The following is a 22,071-nucleotide window of genomic DNA, read 5'->3' on the forward strand; positions in this document are numbered from 1 at the left end:
TTCAGAGTTATAAGTTCTGCATACAAAGTAACAACATGGAATTACTGTGACTTATTAATGTAAAAAAATTTTTTAAACAATTTTGTATTGGCTTATTTGATAGGCTGTCATTTTATATGGTTGTAATCTGTAGATATGTGAATTCTCCTAGATGGTAAAAACACATGGTGTTGATTAGGGGATACTCTATCTATATTCTTTAGAAGTTTGGCTCTTTAAAACTCAGATGTTTATGTTGACTGGAATATTCAGTGCAAAGGAATTAAAATATGGGTCCAAAATTATGAAATAAAAATTTTTATTTTATTGAGCATTTAACTTGTCATTGTCAAACATATCAGTGTCATTTATGCACTTTATTTCCTGTCATATTGTAACTGAAGCAGCTTTTAAATGTTTAGTAGTATTGCATTGTTGTTTTGTTTGATTTTGCACTTAAAGTTGACTTTTTTTGCAGGGATCTAGGGAATGTAGCTTGCCATCTGTTGCTTAAATCTCTGTACGTCTCTACTGCATTGAATGGATAGCCTTTTTAGCCTGGTTTCATGATCTGGAAATAGGAAGTGATGCTTTGAGATAAGGCAGTGTAAGGTTACCTCAGTGCTCATTTGTTTATCTGCACTCATTGCATTTGAACCCTCTGTAAGGAGTGGCATCTGAAAAGAGGAAAAGGTCTCGCTAAGATGTTTCTAAAACTTGTATGGTAAAGAATGGCTGAGCAGGGGGGAGGGAGTTGCATATTGACTGACTGTCTCTAGGGTCTGCTTAAACTGTATTAGATGGGGGAGTAAAAAATTGCAGTTATCTCTGTTATGGGTGAAACTTCAGCCAGAGCTCAACACTTTCTTACATGCTAAAAACATTCAACTGTCAGCTGTGGATTTGTCAGAAGCAATGTATCATAAGTTTTATCATACTGCATGAAAATTCTTGCTTCTAATGGCCACCATGAGCAGCTTAAACCTTTTCAGCCTGGGTATTCAAACCCCAATGTCCCCAGAGGAACGCTGATATATCTATAAACACAGGGAGATGCAGCTGGGGGAACTGAAATGCCTGGGTGCGGTCAAATGAAGTGCTTGCCTCTTGTTCTCAGCTTTCTGTTTGGTGTTTTGGGTATGTTTGTAATAACTTCAGTGTGCTTTTAATGGCAGAGTTGTTTTTCGTGCTAAGCATTTCTGTAAAAAATAATTGAAGTTCATACAATAAACCATAGTTCAATTTACTTGAACATGTAAGTTGGCTCATTTATGAGTCACTCTTGCATGACCAGTACAGCAATATTCCACATGATAATTTAGGAAGTATACAGTAATTGACATATAATAATATTGGAACAGATTGTCCAATACATTTATTTCTTGGACAAAAACTGATCTATTTTAATTTGTCGAATTCTATGCTGCTTTCTCATGGAAGTGAAAGTATATTTATTAAAACAGCAATGACTGTGAAACCTAGTGTGGTAAAATTTGATAATTTCTTTTGTCAAAGAAGCAGATCATGAGTTAACTCGAGAGTAATTGTTAAATTTAAAGTGCAAGGTAGTGGGAACACAAAAAAGGCTTTATGATGAGTTTTTGTCAATCTGTATAATTTTTCAGTTAAGCAGTCATAAATCAAGGAATATTGTATTTTTTGAGGCTCATTAAAGAGACATTATACATTAGAATAGTGAGGCAGTCAGCATAATGAAATGATGAATGCCTATAACTATCTGTATGTAAATGATGTGAGACAGATTTGCTGGTGCTACAGAGGAGAATAGCAATCTCTTTGACAGTTCCCTGTAGGTGCTACTTCTGGATACAACTGACAGATGTTGAATGTAAACCTCTTCAACAGCAAGCACTTATTAGCACTCAGTGGGGAAAAAATGGCAATATAGAATAAGACAAATAGCAGATAATGCCATTTAAATAACTTTGTTCTTACGAAGGTTTATTGCCAGTAAGTTAAAATCTGGAAGGTTGGGTTTTTGTTTGGTTTTTATTGACAAAGTCTAGGTAGGTAAGAGAACATTTTGGAATTTAGGAAATTGTAATTTGAAACATTTAAAAAAATTCACTCAATATTATAACTTGATGGAAAATCTATGTATGTGCCCTTTCATCAGCACACTTCTTTTGAAATGTTATTTGGGAAATACGTGTTGAATCATTATGTGATAAATGTCAGTACTGTGTGTGTTTGCTGACTTTATCAAATTAGTTTAATTGTTGTTTCCTTTCTTTTTCTCCTCCCATGATAGAATAGAAAACTGTAGTCTTTCAGATTTGTCATTTTAATAGAAAAAGACCAGAAGTAGTTAATGAAACCTGGTTAGCAATAGCAAATATTTTTAGGACATCTTTTGATTTTATTTCTAGGCTATTTCTCTCAGTCCTAGCCTGAGATGCTACTCCTAGAAGTATAAAATATTAATCTGTGTGAGATTCACAATAATACAACTCTTCAACAGAAAACAGCATTAAAGTAGTTCAGGAAACTATCAGAACCACTTGATTTATTTCTAATCCTACTTTGTAATAGATTAGGTTAGGGATTTGTATTTCTTTAAAATATTAATCTAGGCACATGAATTGATTTTTCAAATTGTCAAAGCTTACTTTAAACCTTTTTATTTTTTGAGATAGCCTGTCCTTAATGAATTTTTTTTTTCTAGCTGCTGGACAAGCTGCTGCTTCAAAGGGTAGAGATTAAACCAACACTAAGAGTGATGCAATGTCTACGTGTTTAGATGGCCTTTTGTCTTTTAGTATTATGAAATCTCTGACACTGTGTCTGCTTTTTCTTTGTTATCTTTTGTCAACTGTTTAACACTACCTTGTGTTGCTTGCACTAAATCTTTTTGGAGTTTAGTGTTTCACTGCACCACTGCAGATTTGTAATCCCCTTTCATGGTGTTAAATTATCAGCCACATATGCACTGTGTCTAACTTAGTGGACATATTTATTGTTCCCTGGCTACTGTGCTTGCTAATTTGTTTCTTTATTGCTTTGCCTTGAATTAGGGAATAACTACCCTCTCTTTCCTCAATTCTTAAAGGAATAGCTAAAGTTTATTCCCTCATACTTTTTGTTCTTGGTTCTCACTGTCACAAATTAAATCTAGATTATTTTCTTCATATAGATAGATCCTGGTATATATTCATGTAGAACAGCTGAGGTTCAAGAATGTCAAATGTGAATATCATCTCAGTGGGGAGGGTAAATAAATACATTTTATGATAGAATTTAAGCAATGATCCATGACTGCAACAGACTTCTCATATAGCCAGACTTTGGAAGTAAGGAGGAGTTCATAAGTCTAGGAAATGTACCATGATCCTATTAACCTATGTTCATTAAATGATGAAGGGCCTAAAACTATTGCTGAATTTTATCTCCTTCTCTTTTCCAGACAGTAGAGTTGCAAACATTTATATTAGATAGAAGAGCTTTCTGTGCATTTCCTGGCTTAAGCTTTACTCCCTTTCCTTTGCTGCTTCTTCTGTTCTCAGCTGTGTAATAATCCCTCTTATGTTAGATGCCAGAAGCATTTCCTAACTGTCTTGACTATCTGGTTGAGCCAATCTCTAAAACATTTTGAAAAAGGTGAAAACATCTAACATGCACCTTTACATGACAGATAACAAAATTAGGCCATGTGCTATAGTTTAAAAAAAAAAAAAAAACAGACAAAAACCAGCAACATGTGTTCTATAGAAATCTCCTAAAATTATATGTTTGAACATTTTGTGCACCAAAATATAAGAACCCAACCAGCCTTTTTTCATTCAACCCTTTAGAGCATCCATGTTGCTAAACAAAGTAACCGAGATCAGAGAATACTGCATCTGAAATTAAATTCTGTCTGTTCCTCTGAGGCTGGTTCTGTATGATCCAGTGTGTTCCTATACGATGCTGTGTAAATCACTAGAAATGTGTCTTTTCTGGTTTTTCTGATGACTGCACTTATTTGATGAGTCAAATAATTTATTCACTGGTTTTAAGAATACACTTAATATCTATATATGATTATAGACTTTATATAAATATAGTGCCTAAATATATGCAAAGTATACGGAGTGTATATAGTCTTGTAAATATAGACTAAATATGCAGTGTATAAATTTATATTTAATATTTTTTTTTTTAGGAGAACAACTACAAGTCAATAATATACTGTAGAATGTAATTGCTTGCAATAGTTTGAAAAAAATTGCTTTGAAATGTCTCACCAAACTTTTTTAACTAATAAAAAAGCATACTGAAACATATGTTTCATTGTTTCATTATTTCTGCTTACAGTAAAATAAATAATAAATTTAGTACAATGACATCTATGTAAACTGCTGAAGAATGATGCATTTTTCATTAAATATTGTGTCAAATCACTAAGGAAAATCCATACTAATGAAAACTAAATTGAAAATACATTTATATGCTATGTTGAGAGTTTTATTGCAGTGTCATTGCATTTTAAAATCAATTTTCTTCTCAGTTCTACTAGAGTACTTGAATAATTTTTGACTAAGCTTAACATTAGATACTACTAGCATTATTTCTTTATATATCAGTTAAATCTCAGTGGTAATCTACAAATAGGAGTATAGTTTTAAATCTAATGCTTTTGTCAGTTATATTTAACTGAACTTATGGCTTTACTAATTGCAAAAGAATTGAAATCACTCGGATATTGTTTCTCTTTTACTCAAAGAAAACCTTTTGCAGAATGTAATAAAGAAATGCTATGATGCTCATCCAACTATTTCAGCTATTTCTTTTTTAGAACTGAATAATACGTTTAAATTATATTGAATGTCAGTTGTATGAGCTTAGTTCTGCTGTGTAAGTGTGCCAGGGGAGAACAAAATTAAAATATAAACCTGCAATATAATAATATTTCATTAATGCCTATTTCAAATAATCAAACAATTAAAACAGTTTTAATTTGCAATTGATTCTAGGGGCAGTATTTTTACACAAATAATATTTTGGGTTAGTTGAACTTCTGTAAACAGGATGCTTGTGGATTTATCAAACAAAAGCCAAAAAAGTCTCATGAGCCCGTTCCTTGAGGCTTGGGCTCTCCAACTTTTACAAAAAACATTTGGAATTTCACTTGTACGAGGGCATTCTGACTGGACCCAAAAGTCATTCTTCATGACTGATGTCAAAATAAAGAATTTTAGTGCTCATCTGGGAAAAGGAAAGCATATATTTAGGCAACCTGTTACATCAGATAGCTTTTGTTTATTTGTTTCTATTAAATATTGCTGAAGTCCACAAATACTGAAAATACAAATCTCTCTATGCATAAGCTCACACATAATGTCTTTGTTCATAATGTCTTTGTTGGTGGTTTAAAATCTAGCTTTTTGGGTTAGACTGAAAAAAATCACAAATACATATTCAGCGAAAGATCCCAGTCATGCAGTGCTATCCAGCTGAAGGGAGGCCTAAAATTTAAACCACAGAGTACCCTGAATTGGGAGGGACCCACAAGGATCATCTAGTCCAACTTTAACTGAATGGCCCATACAGGGATGGAACCCACAACCTTGTCGTTATCAGCACCATGCTCTAGTTTCCCTTGAATAGAAAGTGGAAAACTGTTCTTCAGTCCTTCCAGCATAAAAGCACAGTTTCATGGTAACAATGGAAGGAGACTCATAATGATTGCTTGCTTCACTGGTGTTTTTAAAATTTGATAGCCCAGCAGCAGGAGCCACTGTATGTTATCATTGCCTCACATTTGTCAGTGTGTACTTTGTCTTTTTAACAGTGAGGACACAGTTTTAGAACTTCACTGCCAAGAGATGACAGTTAAGGCAAGACTGTGGAAAATATGCATATGGAAATGAGTGACAGTTTTATCTTAAGACTTTTCAAGATTTCAAGAATAGAGTGTCTATATAAGCAGTCTCAAAAGAGTCTTTTGTTTTTCTGTTTCGAGATGTAGAAGAATATTTAGCATAAAAATTAAGTAGAAAGACAAAGATTTACGACCGGTACTGAAAATGCTGTGCACTGAGCACATACTCTAGGTTTCCTCTTTAGCCATTGTAAAGTGTTTACATTCATAACTGAGACTGAAGGTGAAGAACTGTGGGGGAGAGCAGAACTAAAATTGTAACTAAATGCAAGAAAACAGTAGAAAAGAATAAACAATAGGGAGAGTACGACTTTGGACACCAGCGAAGAGGGTGAGATGAAAGATTGCTGGAAACGGAGAAAGATAATGAGAACTTTCTTTCCCATCTTAATTTTAGACACTGCCGTAACCTGAGGCAAACTGTTTGACATTGCAAAGCAGAAGCAATTATCTGTTTTACTGAAGCGATTTTCACCTGAAAGGAATGGAAATTAGAAAATGAAAAGATGAAAAAACTAGCATAGGAGTGCTGTACGAGTGAGTCTGTATTTAAAGTCTAGTAAATCCAGATGAGATGCATCATTGGGTAGTAGCAAAGCAAATGTAAACATTATTTCTCTAAAAATGTATTCAAATACAATTAAATATATAGATGTATATATTTTGCATCCTTTTATATGTATCTCCATACACATCCATTTTCATAGTTTTGTATGCACACATCATTAGTAACTGAGTTTTATTACCTACCTTCATTTTCTGGTGAACTTTAATCAAGTTTATCGCTTCAAAATTTCATTTTATCATTATATTTGAGTGATAAACCTGCAGTAGGCCCATTGCAATGAAAGTACTTGCAGAGTAGCCTTGAATGCCTCACATTTCCCTCCTCTTATCAACTGCACCAGACCAAGCTATGTTTAATAAATACATAGTGTTTTAGTTTTTTGAAACTAATTTAAGAGTAGACAAGAAGGGCAGAAAGAAAAGCTTAGATTAAACTAAAAAAAATAACATTTTAATTTCTGAAATGAATAAATTAGTGTTTTTCTACTTGGTGCAATGTGAATGAGATTGCATAACCTCTCTAAGGAAAAGCAATTTAGATTCACAAGAGTCTGGAGTGGGTGTTTCACCTGATCTCACTGATAGCCATTTTATTTTTAGTAGCTATACTTCTGTAGTATTTGACTGAAGAAAACAGACTTCTCTCTTATTCTGAGAGGATTTGATTCTATATTTTAATTAAGGCCACCTTCATCTTTTTTTTTTTCCTATTAAGCTGTCTTTATCTCAACCCAAGTTTTCTTGCTTTTACCCCTCTGATTCCCTCCCTGATCCTGCTGGTGGGGGGTGAGTGAGTGGCTGTGGGGTACTTGGTTGCTGGCTGGAGTTAAACCGTGACAGGAGGGAAAGGCAGCTAACAGGAATAACATTTTCATAACTGATCTTAATAGTGAACTTATTTTTTGTCTGAGTTGGAAACATATATTGTGTAAAAGAGGCAAGATCGTAATAAGGAATAACCTGAAGTTTATAGAGTAAACAAACATACAAAAGCTTTTTTTTTTTTAATGGATGTTAAACTGGATAAGGCAGTTTTGTTTAGTGTGCTTTATGTTAAGCACTAACATAAATCTAAATTTCATACTGTATATAGGCATGGTTTTGTGTCTCTGTAGATTTAAAATTAACTTCTCTGTGTTGAGATTTGTTTTGTGAGTACAAAATAACACAATCACGGCAAAAAATATTGAGGTAGTGAGTTGCATTACTGTTAACATAATAAATAAACCCAAGAATAATTTGACTGCACAAGCATCCATATTTGTTTTGATTTCTTGAAGATAAAATAAAAAAAATTGAAAGTTAATTATTCAAAATCTCACTATAAATAAAAAAATCTTGGTTGCTTTTTTCTCCATAAATGCCTGTCATCTTTGTTTAGCTTCAGTCCCCCAAGCATGTAGAGACGTGGAAACTATGAATATGTTTGGTTTTATTTTGGATCATAGCTGGTTTTTATAAACTACTTTATTATCTTTGACACTTTCCATCTTTTCCAGCATTTTTTTCAGATGACAGCAGCAAGATGGAAGCTTCTTATGTTAATGCTAAGGTGTTTAATAAAGGACCTGAGCAATCTCTTTGCATAGTCCTGTATGTCTCTCTAGAAGGATAATTACCATATTCACATGACTTTCTGGTGATCTCAGTAAGGATGAACACATGCACAAGTATATATGAGATATGATAGTGTGGATATGAAGGTATATGCATGTAAACACCATTTCAGTTATGTTTTTAATTGAGAAGGGAAAGAACACATGAATACAAAAATAATGTTACATCTCCAGCTAATAATGACATTACTGGTGGAATAATGTTTTTCTTGTATTCATTTTCATTTTGGTTTCTTATTTTACTGCATCTTTTACAAAATCTCATTAAAATCTAATTCTAATTTCATTTGGACCTGTTCACTTGAAAATGTAAATCAAACTGGTTTTTATTTACCTGATTATGTAACAGTTTGTTCAAATTCAGTAGGACTGTTCTCTTGAACAGCAATCAAATAAGAGAATTATACAACATAGATCACACATAGGTTCATTAAGGGAGATACTAACAGAACTACTTACTCCATTTGCCTTAGCACGCCCATAAAGTTTTTATAAATTCTGTTAATCTACAATGGTCTGTCTAAAGGCTTCAATCTATGTCACTTTGATTGTTTTCCCTTGAATATAACACTTGGAAAAACTGATCTTGAAGTCCCTGCCAAAATTTACCATTTATAGACAGTGGTTTCTTAGTTCTTTTTTTCTGCTCTCTTTGTCCTGCACTTTGAATTTTAGATATTTTCTATAGTTTTGAAGGATTTAAATTTCTAAAGTATTAAATTGTTAAAATGCCTCCAAATGCTACATATTTTAAATTGTAACGGAAAACGTCAAACAGATGCAGAATCTTTGAACAGTTACCAAATTTCTTTAAATGTAAAAAATTCACTGCAGTTGCACTGCAAAATTCTTTGGCTAGTGATGCCCTACCAGAATGTAGCTTTCTTTTCTGCTTGATGATTGTCTGGGCAGCAGACTGGACCAAATTAATTACTAAGATTCCCTCCAGGCCTATTTTCTATGGTTCATTTTTCATGTTAAGTTTCAGATTTTTGCAGCAAAGTGGTACTTTCTGATTATAAAAATGGTTGAATTTAATATAGATGGATCAAGCATTTGCATTTTATTAGGGAATAAGTTCTGTTGCAATGAAATTTATATGATATATATTATTACATAGAATATTAATCAAATCAAAAATAACAGGTATTTTAAGGTCCTATTGGACCTCTTAGGAACAGAAGTTTTTGTCTTACTGGTTTGGAAATGTTATAACCTGAAGAGTAATAGCATTAGAATGTTTATAAGGGGTAAGCACGTGCTAAGATCTTAGTGCCAGTGATTAATTTGATGGTTTAGCAGTTGTATTTAAACATCACTTACTCAAATATTTTCAAAAATTTCTTTTGCTTTGAGACTTAATTATGGGGATTTTTTAATAATAACAAGTGTTGTCTGTTAATTTGTCAGCAGTAATTATTAATGTGGTAACATACTTGTAACTGTTGAAAGTAGAAGATTGGAAGAACTATATATAATTTTAACTTACACGTAATGAATTTCTACTCCTTTAGTGTAATTGAGAGATTTCACATCTTTTCTTCCTCATACTTTGTCAAAATAAGTCAAACACAGCCTCGCCCATACTCAGAACTGTACCGAGTGTTAACAGAACAAATCTGAAAACCCAGTTTTTGTTCTTGTAGCCCCTAGAAAATTTCAGGTAAAAAGGGTGGTTATCAACTATTTACAGTAATTCCTTTTTGGCATAAATGAACTCTGTTCTAAAATGTGGTCAAATAACACATAGATTTTATAATTTATTTTCCTCACGTCTTAAGGATTCAGATTCATCAAAAACCCCACAGTGTGTGTGGAATCAAAGTTTTGGAAATGAATCATCAGGCAGGATATTTTGGTGTACAAGACCAAGTGTGTGATAAAAGTAGTTGTTGACCTATTGGGGTTTTTTTGCTTGCAGATCATAAGACTAAAATCAAATTGTGTTTACCAGATACACATTTTTTTTTTCATGAGCTGGAATTTCAAGTCTGTTTTCTTTTTTGAGCTCTTCAAATACTTCCTTTCTATTTTCTTCCTAAAATTAAATTTCTTTGAAAGAAGAGTTTTAATAAAAAAAAACCTCTGGATGTCTTCATTTAAATGTTGCAAATAATCAATTACTAAAAATAAGGTTTCAGATACTTTGAGAATGAGATACTAAATGAATCAGATTATAAGTGTTAGCAAAATTTCATAAAATAACATTTTTCATTATACTTCTACAAAGCTAACCTTGAAGACCCAAAGGGCTTCAATAAGTTATATTTTCTAACCTGACAGGGCTAAACCAAGGAGTCTACTCTTTGGAGAGAGTTGGAAGTGCCTCAAGAAATAAGCAGGGAAAAGAAAAAATTAAATGCTCAGTATAGACCAAAAAGTTTGTCCTTTTCAAAAACTTTCCTTGCAAGTACCTATATTGAAAAATTTGAATTTCCACATTTTTGCAAGCAACATGCATTAAAATATTTGTTTGGGACATGAGTCATTGCAGACATGACGCAAATTAGTTTGCTAGAACAGACAGTAGCTGGAAGAGGCAGAATTTAAATTCAGTCCTAAATACTAGTTTTTTATAAAGAACTCAGATATTTCTAATTTCAAAATTAGATCATCATGATAGTTTTGAATCTTTATGTTGGTGGTTAGCTACCACCTGCAGGAAAAGTTGTTAACATTTATAGTTGTTAATATTTATAGACTTTCCTATAACTGATATTTTATTTCTGATGATATTGTACTTACAAGTCAGATTCTGGGGCCCATCCATGATGATTCCCAATACAGCCAGTAAGGAAAAGCAAAATAAAGTGCATTACCCACCCTGAGAAATTCAACATACCTCCTTAAACCCTGCCCATCTTCTAAAGGGAGCTCCTGTTACCGATTGTTCAGACTCCATTTTCTAGTTGAAACATATCACATGTCTCTGTGTGTGTATAAGATTAGGTAACTTTCTCTTTAGGGAACTTCTTCCAGCACAATGGAGTCTTGTGATCTTCTCAGTGTGCCTGAGGAGGAGATGAAGGTTTAATGACAAGCAATTCCGTCTTCAGGCTGTTTTTCATTATGTGTCACTTTCTTATCACTTCATATTAAATGATGACAGTTTAGGTGCAGTGCTGTTACTCTATTTTTGAACGAGTTTCTTGGAAAGCATGTTTGATATTTGAATAATCAAAGAAAAATTCTCCAGCACCTTTTTTCTAAGAGTTTGTGTGACTTTCATGTGAGGTGACCCAGTCTTCGATACTATGTTCGATCAAAAAACATCATTCTTTTGAACTTCTGAGATGAAAAAAGGGAATTTTTTTTCTTATTACGTATTTATCTAACATCTTAAGTAAACATTGGTTATGCTTGTTTACAAGCTGATAGAGAAATAAAATGTGAGATGTTCATAACTTTTTATTTATATTGTTTGGGGTTAATTAAGTGAGAGGCAAAAGAGCAGAATCTTAGTACCTTAAAACTAGTCTTGTTATTCTGTGTATGCCATTTTAATAATGGAAAGCACATTATATTCCATATAATTGGTATGTGTATAGGCAGTTTGTATAACTGGATGTCTGCCTGTTTTCCACAGGCAGGATGAGAAATACGATTTTAAAGTCTAGATGCTGTCCTTAAAAAGCAGAACCATAGCTGACCTCACTGTGTGTAAGTAATTAGGAGATTAGCTGCTAAAGGATCTTTCAGATATGCTGGTTGGCCTACATTCATCCTCATTTTACCTCACCTGCTTGATCAGAGGAGTGGAACTCTCATCTTGTCTCTAAAGAAATTGTTTATAGGTTTCTTGTTTTTCTATGATCTATAAATTATGTACATATAGTGGATTATGTACTATTGCAAATACAGATTATATATTAAAAAAAATTACATGCAAAGAAAACCTAAAATTTGCATAATTGTCCAGCTTTTTATCTGTAATAATTACAATTCAGTAAAGAATTTATTTTGCCTTTTTTTTTTTTTGCCAAAACTACATTGTATTTTGTAGTGATTAATGAGGTTCTGGTTTAAAAGTAATTTTTTAAGATAGAAAATTCCTATAGCTCCACAGATAAACAGCAAATAAAAATCCTAATGAGGTAATCCAATGATTAGCCAGCTAATAACCTGTTGCCATAAATTTTTAAAATGAGTATCCATCATCCTCAACTATTAATGTGAACTAATCTATTCGAAATATCAGTGGATATTTATATTTGGTCTTCATTTCCTGAAGTTTGGTATAACTTAAAGTATTTTAATAGTGTTCTAGTGTATTGTTAGTTGGACTGAGTACAGTAATTAAATCAGCATATCTCCTTATGTCATTCTATGTTTTTTCTAGTTCTAGCCAAATACTTTCTTTAGTCACACAGAAGTTTGTTACATTTAGGTACCATCTTTCTCAGCTTTAAGTACTTGCTGAGGATGGGTTGAGATTGGGAGGCTCCTTTTGAGGTCTTCTGATCCAAAACCCCTGTTCAAGCAGAGGGCCACAGAGCTGGTTCCCCAGGGCTGTGGCCGGATGAATTTTGAGTATCTCCAAGGATGTGACTCCACAACCTCTCTGGCCAGCCTGTGCCTGTGCTTGATCACCCTCAGAGTGCAAAAATGTTTGCTGTTGTTCAGAGGGACTCCCCGGTGTTTCAGTTGTGCCCTTTTTCTCTTGTCACTGAGCATCACTGAGAAGAGACTGCCTCGGTCCTCTTTGCACCCTCCCTCCAGGCACTTTTGTATGTTGAGTCTTCTGACCTTTCTTTTGTATTGTACAATGCTGTGTATTCTAGAATATAATGACAAATTTCTGCTCACAAAGAACATGGGGAAGCTGTATCTGTCTTTCATGTTGAATTGTTCTCAGCATTGTTACAAATGCTTTCTTGGCTTTACATGTTTCAGATGATTTCACTCATGATATTAAAATTGTGGGGTTTATGCTCAAATAATCAATGACAAGTATACTTTTCTGAGTATAATAAGTCATACTGGACTTCTAAATCACTCCTATAATGTTGAAAGTCTTACTATGCCTCTCTTGTATTTAAATACTTGCTAAAATACATAGGAAAGACAAAATTTGAATTTAAAAGAGGATTGGCTAATAATTAATTCCCAAATCCATTTTAAAACTATCTACATAATTTAATTTTCTCATCACAATTCATTTAAATTTAGTACATGAATCAGGTGTTATTTCTGGTTCTGTTATTTTGGCTTTTCATTACCTCTTCATCACAGTGGCTCAAGAATTTAGGTGCTTCAGAGACTGCTTAAAATTCTAATCTTGCTGCAGCCCTTTCAGACATTTGTCAGGGTCAAAATTCCATCCAAGCCAAGGTGACTGATCAGGCCTGTATGCTTAATAAATACCATATGACAATGAAATGACTGGCATCACAAGGAGTTGCGCTTGATTACGTGGTGCTGATGACCATCCTCAGTTTACAGCTGAGTGGAAAAGCAGCCATCAGCAGGGGAGAAAGGGGTAGCCTGAGCTCATCAGCTTTGAGTTATATCAAAAAGGTCAAATGGATCTGTTTTTATAACCCTTTGAAAAAAAATGTAACCCTGGAATTTTTAGCATCATCTTTAAGGAAGCAGGGTTTAACAAATGCTCATCCCATTCCACCTAGTAATTTTTGAACCTGTTTAACAATGTGTCATAATGAAATAGATGTCTTAAAGTTGTTATATTCCTTTAGGTTTCAGAAGGTTAATGGCTGAGTAGAAAGACAGGCCAGACATCTGAATCTGACATTCACGCCACCTACAGTCTAGTTTTACTTCAGACCAATTTGGGGTAAATACCTGGTAGCATCTGGAATGTGTTTAGTGCTTTTCTCCAGAACACTTTCTGGTTTAATTTCATCCTGAATGATTTGAATGCACCAAGAATTTTCTGTCAAGGAAAGCAAAGTGTAAGAATTAACTATGAAAAGGAGACAACTTCAAAAATGCACTCCCACTCAAGATTAGAATGCCAGTGTGGATGCATGTTACATGTTTCAGATAATTGTGAGGGAATTTATTTGTGTGTATGAGATACTGAAGGCTTGGGGTATAGTGAGATGTAAGTCATGAGCAGTAAAAACAGAGTCAGGGGTAGCAAAAAGATATGAAGGACATCCAAGTATTTTGTGCACGCTCTGAAGGAAAGGACAGAGTACTAAGATACGAGTAAAGGTTGCTCGGAACACAGGAATTCGCAGAGTAAGCTGTACATAGGGCAGCCTCTCCAACAGTTTTTGGTCTCTCTGGCCATGTTTCAGTCATGCTTACTTCCTGCTATCCTAAATGGCCATGGGTTTGTTTTTTATGTGTATTCATTCTGTCTGTCAGTGTTTCATCTGTTATGGTCAGAGAGATGCCCCAGTCTCCTTATTGCCGTGAAGAAGATTAAACTTGAATGTGGCTTTTCTTTCTCGTTATTGTGAACACTCTGTGGCAACTGCACAGTACAGAAGCAGTAATTACAGAAGTTCTTTCCTGGTTTTAATTATAGATAGTGTTTGAAAAACTTGCACATTTTATTTTGGAAAATACTGGTGAAATTGAACTGTAGGTATTGTATTGATTCTGCCTGTAACATGCAGTAAATCAAAGTTGTCCTAGTTAACACTCAGTAAGAAAGAAGGAAAAATATGCTTTTTAAAAATTAATAGATATTTTATGACATTAATTACTTGTGTATGCTCAAATTCTACTAATATTTATATTAATTGTATATGCCTTCAGGCATTCCAAGGCAATATCAAACAGCAGCATTAGGAAACTAGCAAATTCATTATATTTTCTTCTAAGTCTGAAAATTGTCATACTATGATTAAATGATATCTAAATCTTTTGACCTGACTGACTTGCTTTTATTGACTCTAAATGTGCAAATATGTGGTGGCCTATTTATGCAGATTCCCAGCTATGTTTGTTTCAAAATAGAGGTACAAATGAGTAAATATACTATCAGCTTTTCTGCGAGAAATAATTTCTAATATACCTTTAAAGTTTGTCACATAGAGCCTGTGACTTTCCGAACCTGTAAATATCTTGTGGATTTAGTGATTACTGGACGCATAACTTTGCTAATTTGTTAGTGGCAGTGACTGTTGCTACTGAATTAAGGAACAGGTTTTAGGATACATGAATATTAGGTGAATGCTCTGGTTTTGACCCAATATTGAATTATTGTTAAGATCCAATAATACAGTCATGATCTTCTGCAGCCATGGTGACTTGTATATCTCATTCTATCATGTCACATCACAAGGTGTTTTTTTTAACTGATAACGATTCTCTTTTTCTTTCTCAAAAGAGTTGTGAATAGTTTTTGAAACACATTCAACACAGATTTTCCCGTTCATTTATTCATGCAAGTATGTTTCCATGGAGACAATCCTGATTTCCGCTGCACTTCTAGACAGTCATTTATCTGTAGATCAACAACACAAATCAACTTTTCTGCATGTTGTGACAGTCCTAAGGTGATTAGTTCTCAGGCTATATCTAAAGTTTTTTCCATGTTTGAATTTTTACATACAGGCATAGTATGCTTCTCCTTGAAGAAAAGCACTAAATCACTTACATCTTACAGATTTAGACATATCATTTGGGTGCAGTTACACACAGGATAATGTTAAGGAATGTCGGAATACATCTGGTGAATGATCCTGATCCCCTATTGGCACAGGGACCTGAGGGTATACCGTTTTCTTTCCCTTTCTTGATCTTTCCCTGACATCACAGCAAAAACAAACCTGCTGCACTCCCAGCAGGTGCCATGCTGTGGGCCAAGATGGTGAGGTTTGCTGCTGACAGAACTTGGCCTCTGGCTCTAAGTATATTGCTTAAGATTTTTATCACAGATGACTTCTGACCCTCAGGCAAAGTGATGAAAAAGTGAGCCACACTGCTCGGTCTTCTCAAGAGCATATTGACCACATCCAAGTGCACTGCAGTTTATCAATATCATGGTTTATGGTGTGCTGTTGAAAATTTGAATTACTTGACATAAGCCATGTGGAGGGTGTTTGAGGATATAAAGCTTGCAGAAATAGTATTGGAGTATGCAGAATGTTACAAATGGGTGATTTGATCTGATCTGTTCAGAAAAATAATCTGAGAGACACCCTTATATAGCTTAAATTAGGATCATAAGATTCTTATGTGTTCAGTAAAGTTCTGTAAACACCATGGAGGGATTTATATTCCCAGTTTTATCTGTACAGGAGAATATAGCTAAATTTTTTTGACTAAATAATTTTTATAACTATATTCTATTAATAGTTAAGTATACATAAATTAATAGAACTGTGAATGTAGTTTTAATTGAAATAGGATTTCAGTAAAATTAAATCTAGACATCAAAAGACCAAACACAGAACTGTGTTTAAGTTCAAGGAACTTAATCTGTTTGCAATTTCTTTCTTCCAAATTTTTTGGAGTTCAGCAGAGAATAAAAAGGGATCTCTAGCAAAGACCATGGAGAGAGCCAGAGCAATCACACTCTCAAACCTTCCTAAAAAGTATCAAGTTAAAAAAAAAAAAAAAGACAGAACATTTTTGCTAGACCTAGTAACAACTACTTTGCAAAATGAAGATATTTGCAAAAAAAAAAACAGTAATGGAAATTACACATCACAAAAAGAAAAGGGAACAATGTTCTGCTATTGTTTCTTACCGATGTATTGAATTTAACTGTTGTTGAATTCAAGTTGGTGTTCTAGAACAACTCTTTGATGGTCAGATTTTAATGAAATTCCTGTATACTACCCAAGAACAGTTAAAGGGTTGTGTTTTTTTCACATATGGATTCTCTAGCCTTTTCCATGATTGTTATCAAGAATGTAGATTCCAAGTACTCTATGAGCATGTTACACTTTATAGAAAGTAAAGATAAAATTTTAGGAAAAAGTTTTATTAGCTTGCAGTGTTTGAAAATAAAATTTGCACATGTATAGTAAATAAATAACAAACCAAAAAGCTGAAGTGATATCTTTAAAATAACTTTTTTTTTTTCTCCAGATCTTCTGACTATGTTAATTATTTTTATGGAAGTTATGCAAAGGCTACCTTGTACCATGAATAAAATACTGTATTTGGTTTTCTTAACCCCTCTCTGTTAAGCTTAGTTTGCAGATTTTGTTGGTTTCATCTATTATTTTTTAGGCATTTTAAAACTAAAATGTCTCAGGTTATCTTTTTTCTATTTTAAAAGCGTAAAGAAAGCTAGAAGGGTTTTGCAATCCATCTGTCTGTGTAATTAAACCATGATTTAAATTGCTTGGTAATAACCAGGTATTAGTAGTCGGCATTCCTTGAGGCACTGATGTAAAGCATAACCTGTCTTACTCATGTAAAATTGACCATATGTCATCATAATAGATGTCACATTTTCCTTATAGTCTTTGGGAAATTGGTTTGAAGAAAGTAGAGATATTTGTGTTGCTTAGTTTGTAAGATTTTAATGAATATCTGGTATGGAATACAAAGTATTTTAATCCCATTTCAGATATTTGCTGTTTCTCTTAAAGTATAATAATTAAATTCCATGCTTGAGGGTTACAGTTTTACAGTTTCTTTTTTTGCTAATTTTCTCCAGACTGACAATAATCTTTTCACTTGTTGAAATGTAATATTAAATATATTTTGGTACAAAAATGAAGGAACAAAACCTATTATTCATCAATATAATTGAGTTTTGAATTATATTACTGATTTTACTTCAAAAAGTAATTGAACAGTCCTGATCTATTCATAAAGGAGAGTCCTGCCTTGCTTTAACTCTGTGATGAAGATGAAAGTCCTGCTGAAATGATGGTCCTTCTGTCATTAAAACCTGAGAATTGTGAGATTATGATGTTATTCTGGACCACTCTAGATGATAAAGAACCAGGCCACAGTTTGCTTAACATTGTGTTCTGAGAAATCTAAGTAAGAAAGATAGCTGGGCAACACTAAATTGAAAATATATTTGAATTGGGAATGAACAATAATTTTTCCAAACTTAGTTGTGTGATCTTAACAAGATTAAAAAGAATTTACTGTAAAAGTTCCATATAATTATACAGATTAAACTAGGAGGCACTTGCAACCTTTATTTTTCAGCTTTTATTGGAAAAAATACAGGTGATGTCATAAGGGAAAAGTATTTCATATTTGAAAATATATAAAGTATTTGGGGAAGTGAAAAATTACACTGAAAGGCTGTACATCTAATGGATTCTAATTCATCAGATTGTAAACATTCAGGTTCCTGCATTCAGTTTTGTGGAAGAAGGCCATGATATAATAGATATATTGTTGGGATTATTGAGATATATCAGATATATTATTGGGATATATCAAATCAGTCAAAATATCGAGTCCCAGTTAATGAGATAAATTATAAATGGTTAATACTCACAAGATTTTCTATCTTGGTATTCTTTTTCATGGGGTTTAGAATGAAACTAAATAATTAAGAGCTTTTTCATATTTATGGGTTAGCCTACTGGATTCCTAAAGTGTCTTAAAGGTGAATACAGCTGTATAGATTCATGGGCTGGTATATGAGGTTAAACTAGCTGAGGTGCTCTAAATGCTGTGGTGGGTGACTAGGAGAAGGGCGTAGTGGCAGACACCATATTGTCCTCTTCTCATTTTCTTTCCCTTATTTACATGAGCCAGAAGAGGAAAGTAATATTTCACCATCCCTCATCAGCCACACTGAGATTCTCCTCACTATTAATGCCATCTTGCCATTTCATTTTATATGTTTAAAAAAAAACCCCTCGAAACACAATTTTTTTTTTCGTAAGGGAGTATTTTTATCAACAGTATATTTCAATGAGGTTTCTTTATATGTTATCCTCAAGAGTTTTCTTGTTCTTGATGAATATGCTTACTGAAATTTGTGTACTAGTTTTGACATTTAATACAGGAAGCTCCAGTTTTGAGTAGTTTTTTTGGGTTTTTTTTCCCATTGGGAAGAATAAACCAATTTTTTTCTAATTAAGTGCTTATGGGGCGAGAGGAAACACTTAACAATGAAGACTTAGGCACAGTACTTGCAAGAATTTTGGAATATAGTTTTAAGATTCTAAAATGTGAGCAATATACCGCAAGACTAGAAGAGATTGAACTCCTTATACTCATTCAGAATATTGAACATTGAGTAGAAGATCAAATGTATCTCTAAGTACCTCATTACAATACTTAAACATATGTCCCTTTAGTCTGGTCATTTTGAATGAGTGGATGTTGAAGTTTTCTAAAATATCCCCTGCAGGGAGGTTTCATGGATATGCTGTTGCTACTGGGAAAAGTGAGACAAATTCCAGTTAGCTGGAAGTGTGCAATTTTTTCATCACAAAACCAAACCCAAATTATGAAGACAATGCCTAGTGACAGTCCACCTTGAAATTTCTTGCAGATGTCAAAGAGGTGGAAGCTAGATAACTGAGGGAGTGAAAAATCAGTGAAAAAGCTTTTTTTATATCTGAGATATTGTGGTATCAGAGTAGATGTTGCACCTGTGGCAACAAAGTGAATGTTATACACTCACATGCCATTGAAAAGAAAATTACTGAATCACATTGAAAGTTGCTTACTGGCTTTCATTTTCTTCATGAATTTTGGAAATTAATATGTATCACACAGGTACATATTGTATCAGAATGTTAAAAAGGGCAAAATGGGTTTTGGTGGCTTTTTTTGAAAAATGATTAATGTAGGATTTTGGAAAATTAGAGTTGGTATTTTTTTGAGGTTGGGGGCAAGCTTATCAGTTTTCTAACAGAGATGGTAAACTATTAGGAAGTGACATAATTCCTGAGAACTGTTAACTGTTTTTGTGGCTATTGTGAATCTGTAGGATGGCTGCTAACTTGGCAATAGCCAGGGCTTTGACAAAAACCAAAAGGAACGGATTTTCTGTATCACTCATATTGTTGGTTGGCAGTATGGAATAACAGTCACTGTTTAGCACTGTGCTCCATGGGGAGTTCCCTACACGAGGAGAATTCCTGACTGGGAAGCCAAGCCACAGCCTCAGAATCACCTTGCAAAGTTGGAATGGTTTAAAAGCACCTTAAGCATGAAGTTTAATTGTCTATTTTTTTACTGCTTGTCCAAGCCACAAATTAGTAGTGCTACAATGTTAGTCATGGCCATGTATGTGTTGCTGACATGAGTGTATGAAGTGGAATCAACTCATTGACCCAACAAAGGGTTCACATCACATTTCTGTAGTATGCTGTAGCATACTGACAAGTGTGGTTGCTCTGATAGTTTGAATCAAGCCTTTCCCTATCTGTGTCAGAAAATGTCTCGATGGGAAGGGTACTAATTCTATTCACTTTAATTGTGAAGGGGAAGATGAATTATCCAATTACTAAGTGCACACTTCCAGGAGATACAAAGTAATATCCTCATTGATCTGTGTGGGGAGAAATACTGTTTTTTTTACTTTGAGAAATCTCATGAAGATAAACACTGAAGTGAGCTAAATGAGTTAGAAAGTATAAGTTGAGTACTGGGTGTGTGGACAAGATGAATGTTATACTAGAGAAAGTTCCAAATGTACTGAATAAAATTCCTGAATTTTTTTACTTCAGACATACTTCTCTGTGGTCATATTTCTTCTGTTTGTTAATCTGTAATTCCATATTCAGATCCTCTGAGCCAAAGCCATGTCTATCAGTATTCTTTTGATCAATGCTTTTCAGTAAGACCACAAATTCAGACACCATTTTCATACCACTTCTGTAATTAAAGGTTTGAAGGTCTTGTGGGTGTTCTGGGAGAAGATGATCAAATTCAAGCGTAAACCACAGTTTTCTTAAGGTAGCAATAAAATAATAATGAAAAGAAAGTTACTTGCTATAAGTTCAACTAGATAACATATGTTCAGTTTTAATATAGTATTAAAAAGAATGCAACTCTTTTAAAAACCAGTATTTTTTAAGCAGCTTTCTTCCCATGAGTCTTGAGTACACTTTTTAAAATCATCATTATGACTGTAGCTTTTGATATACAGAAGGAAGGGAAATATGTTGATACCTATCAGCAGAAGCAAATTTTGTAGCTTCAGGACCACACTGTATTCTTTTTGAAAGTTCATGTTGACTATGAAAGATTCCCAGTGAGTGGAAAAAGGAAAATGTCATGCCTATTCTCCTGAAGGGCAGGAGAAGTATTGGAGAGCCACAGGCTGGTCAGCCGCACCTTGGTTCCCAGGAAGATCATGAATAATTCCCAGGATGATCACAAATTCTCTTGGAAGAGATCTCCCGAAATGTCAAAGACAAGATGACTGGAAGCAACCTGCAAAGATTCAACAAGGGCAAAGGTTTCACCAGTGTGATTAAATTTTGTGATTAGGTGATTGAGTGAATGAGGAGGGACCAATGGATGTAATTTCTCTTGACTTAATTAGGGCCCTCTACAAGATAGCCCATAGCTGTGGTATCCTTTTAGGCAAAAGGAAAAGAAATGGAATGGTTGTTCCAAGGTGTTGGTGCAAGGTGTGTGGTTTTCTAGTGGCATTGCTCAGAGCTCTCTGCTGCAGCCATTGTTATTTAACATCTTTATCCACAAGGAGAAAGATGGGATGGACTACAACCAGAGCAGTGCTGACAGATGACACCAAACTGTGGGGGACTGCCATTCAAAGCAACCTCATTAAGCTGGAGAAATGAGCTGCTAGAGACATTGTGAAGTCTGATAAGGACAAATTAGAAATCAGTTACAAGGAATTAATTAACCTTAAGCAATAGTACAGCCTGGGGTTGGACTGACAGGTGTGCAGAAACAGACCCAAGAATTCTAATTGGAGGACAACAAGTGTGAGTCAGTAGTACACCTTTTGGGTTAGTGCCATACCAGTCTGCTTTGGGAGACTGTAACCAAAAGGTGAAGGGAAGTGATTTTTCTCATTGATTTTGCACTTGTGAGGATGCATCTGGAGCAGTGTGCCCACGTTTAGTCTCCCAAATGCCAAAAGTTATGTCCTAATGCTCTCAGACCAACCACTGGGAAATGTATGGCACAGCTTATTTA

The sequence above is a fragment of the Coloeus monedula genome (assembly GCF_965178545.1).
Source record: "Coloeus monedula genome assembly, chromosome: 5".
Classification (NCBI taxonomy): Eukaryota; Metazoa; Chordata; class Aves; order Passeriformes; family Corvidae; genus Coloeus; species Coloeus monedula.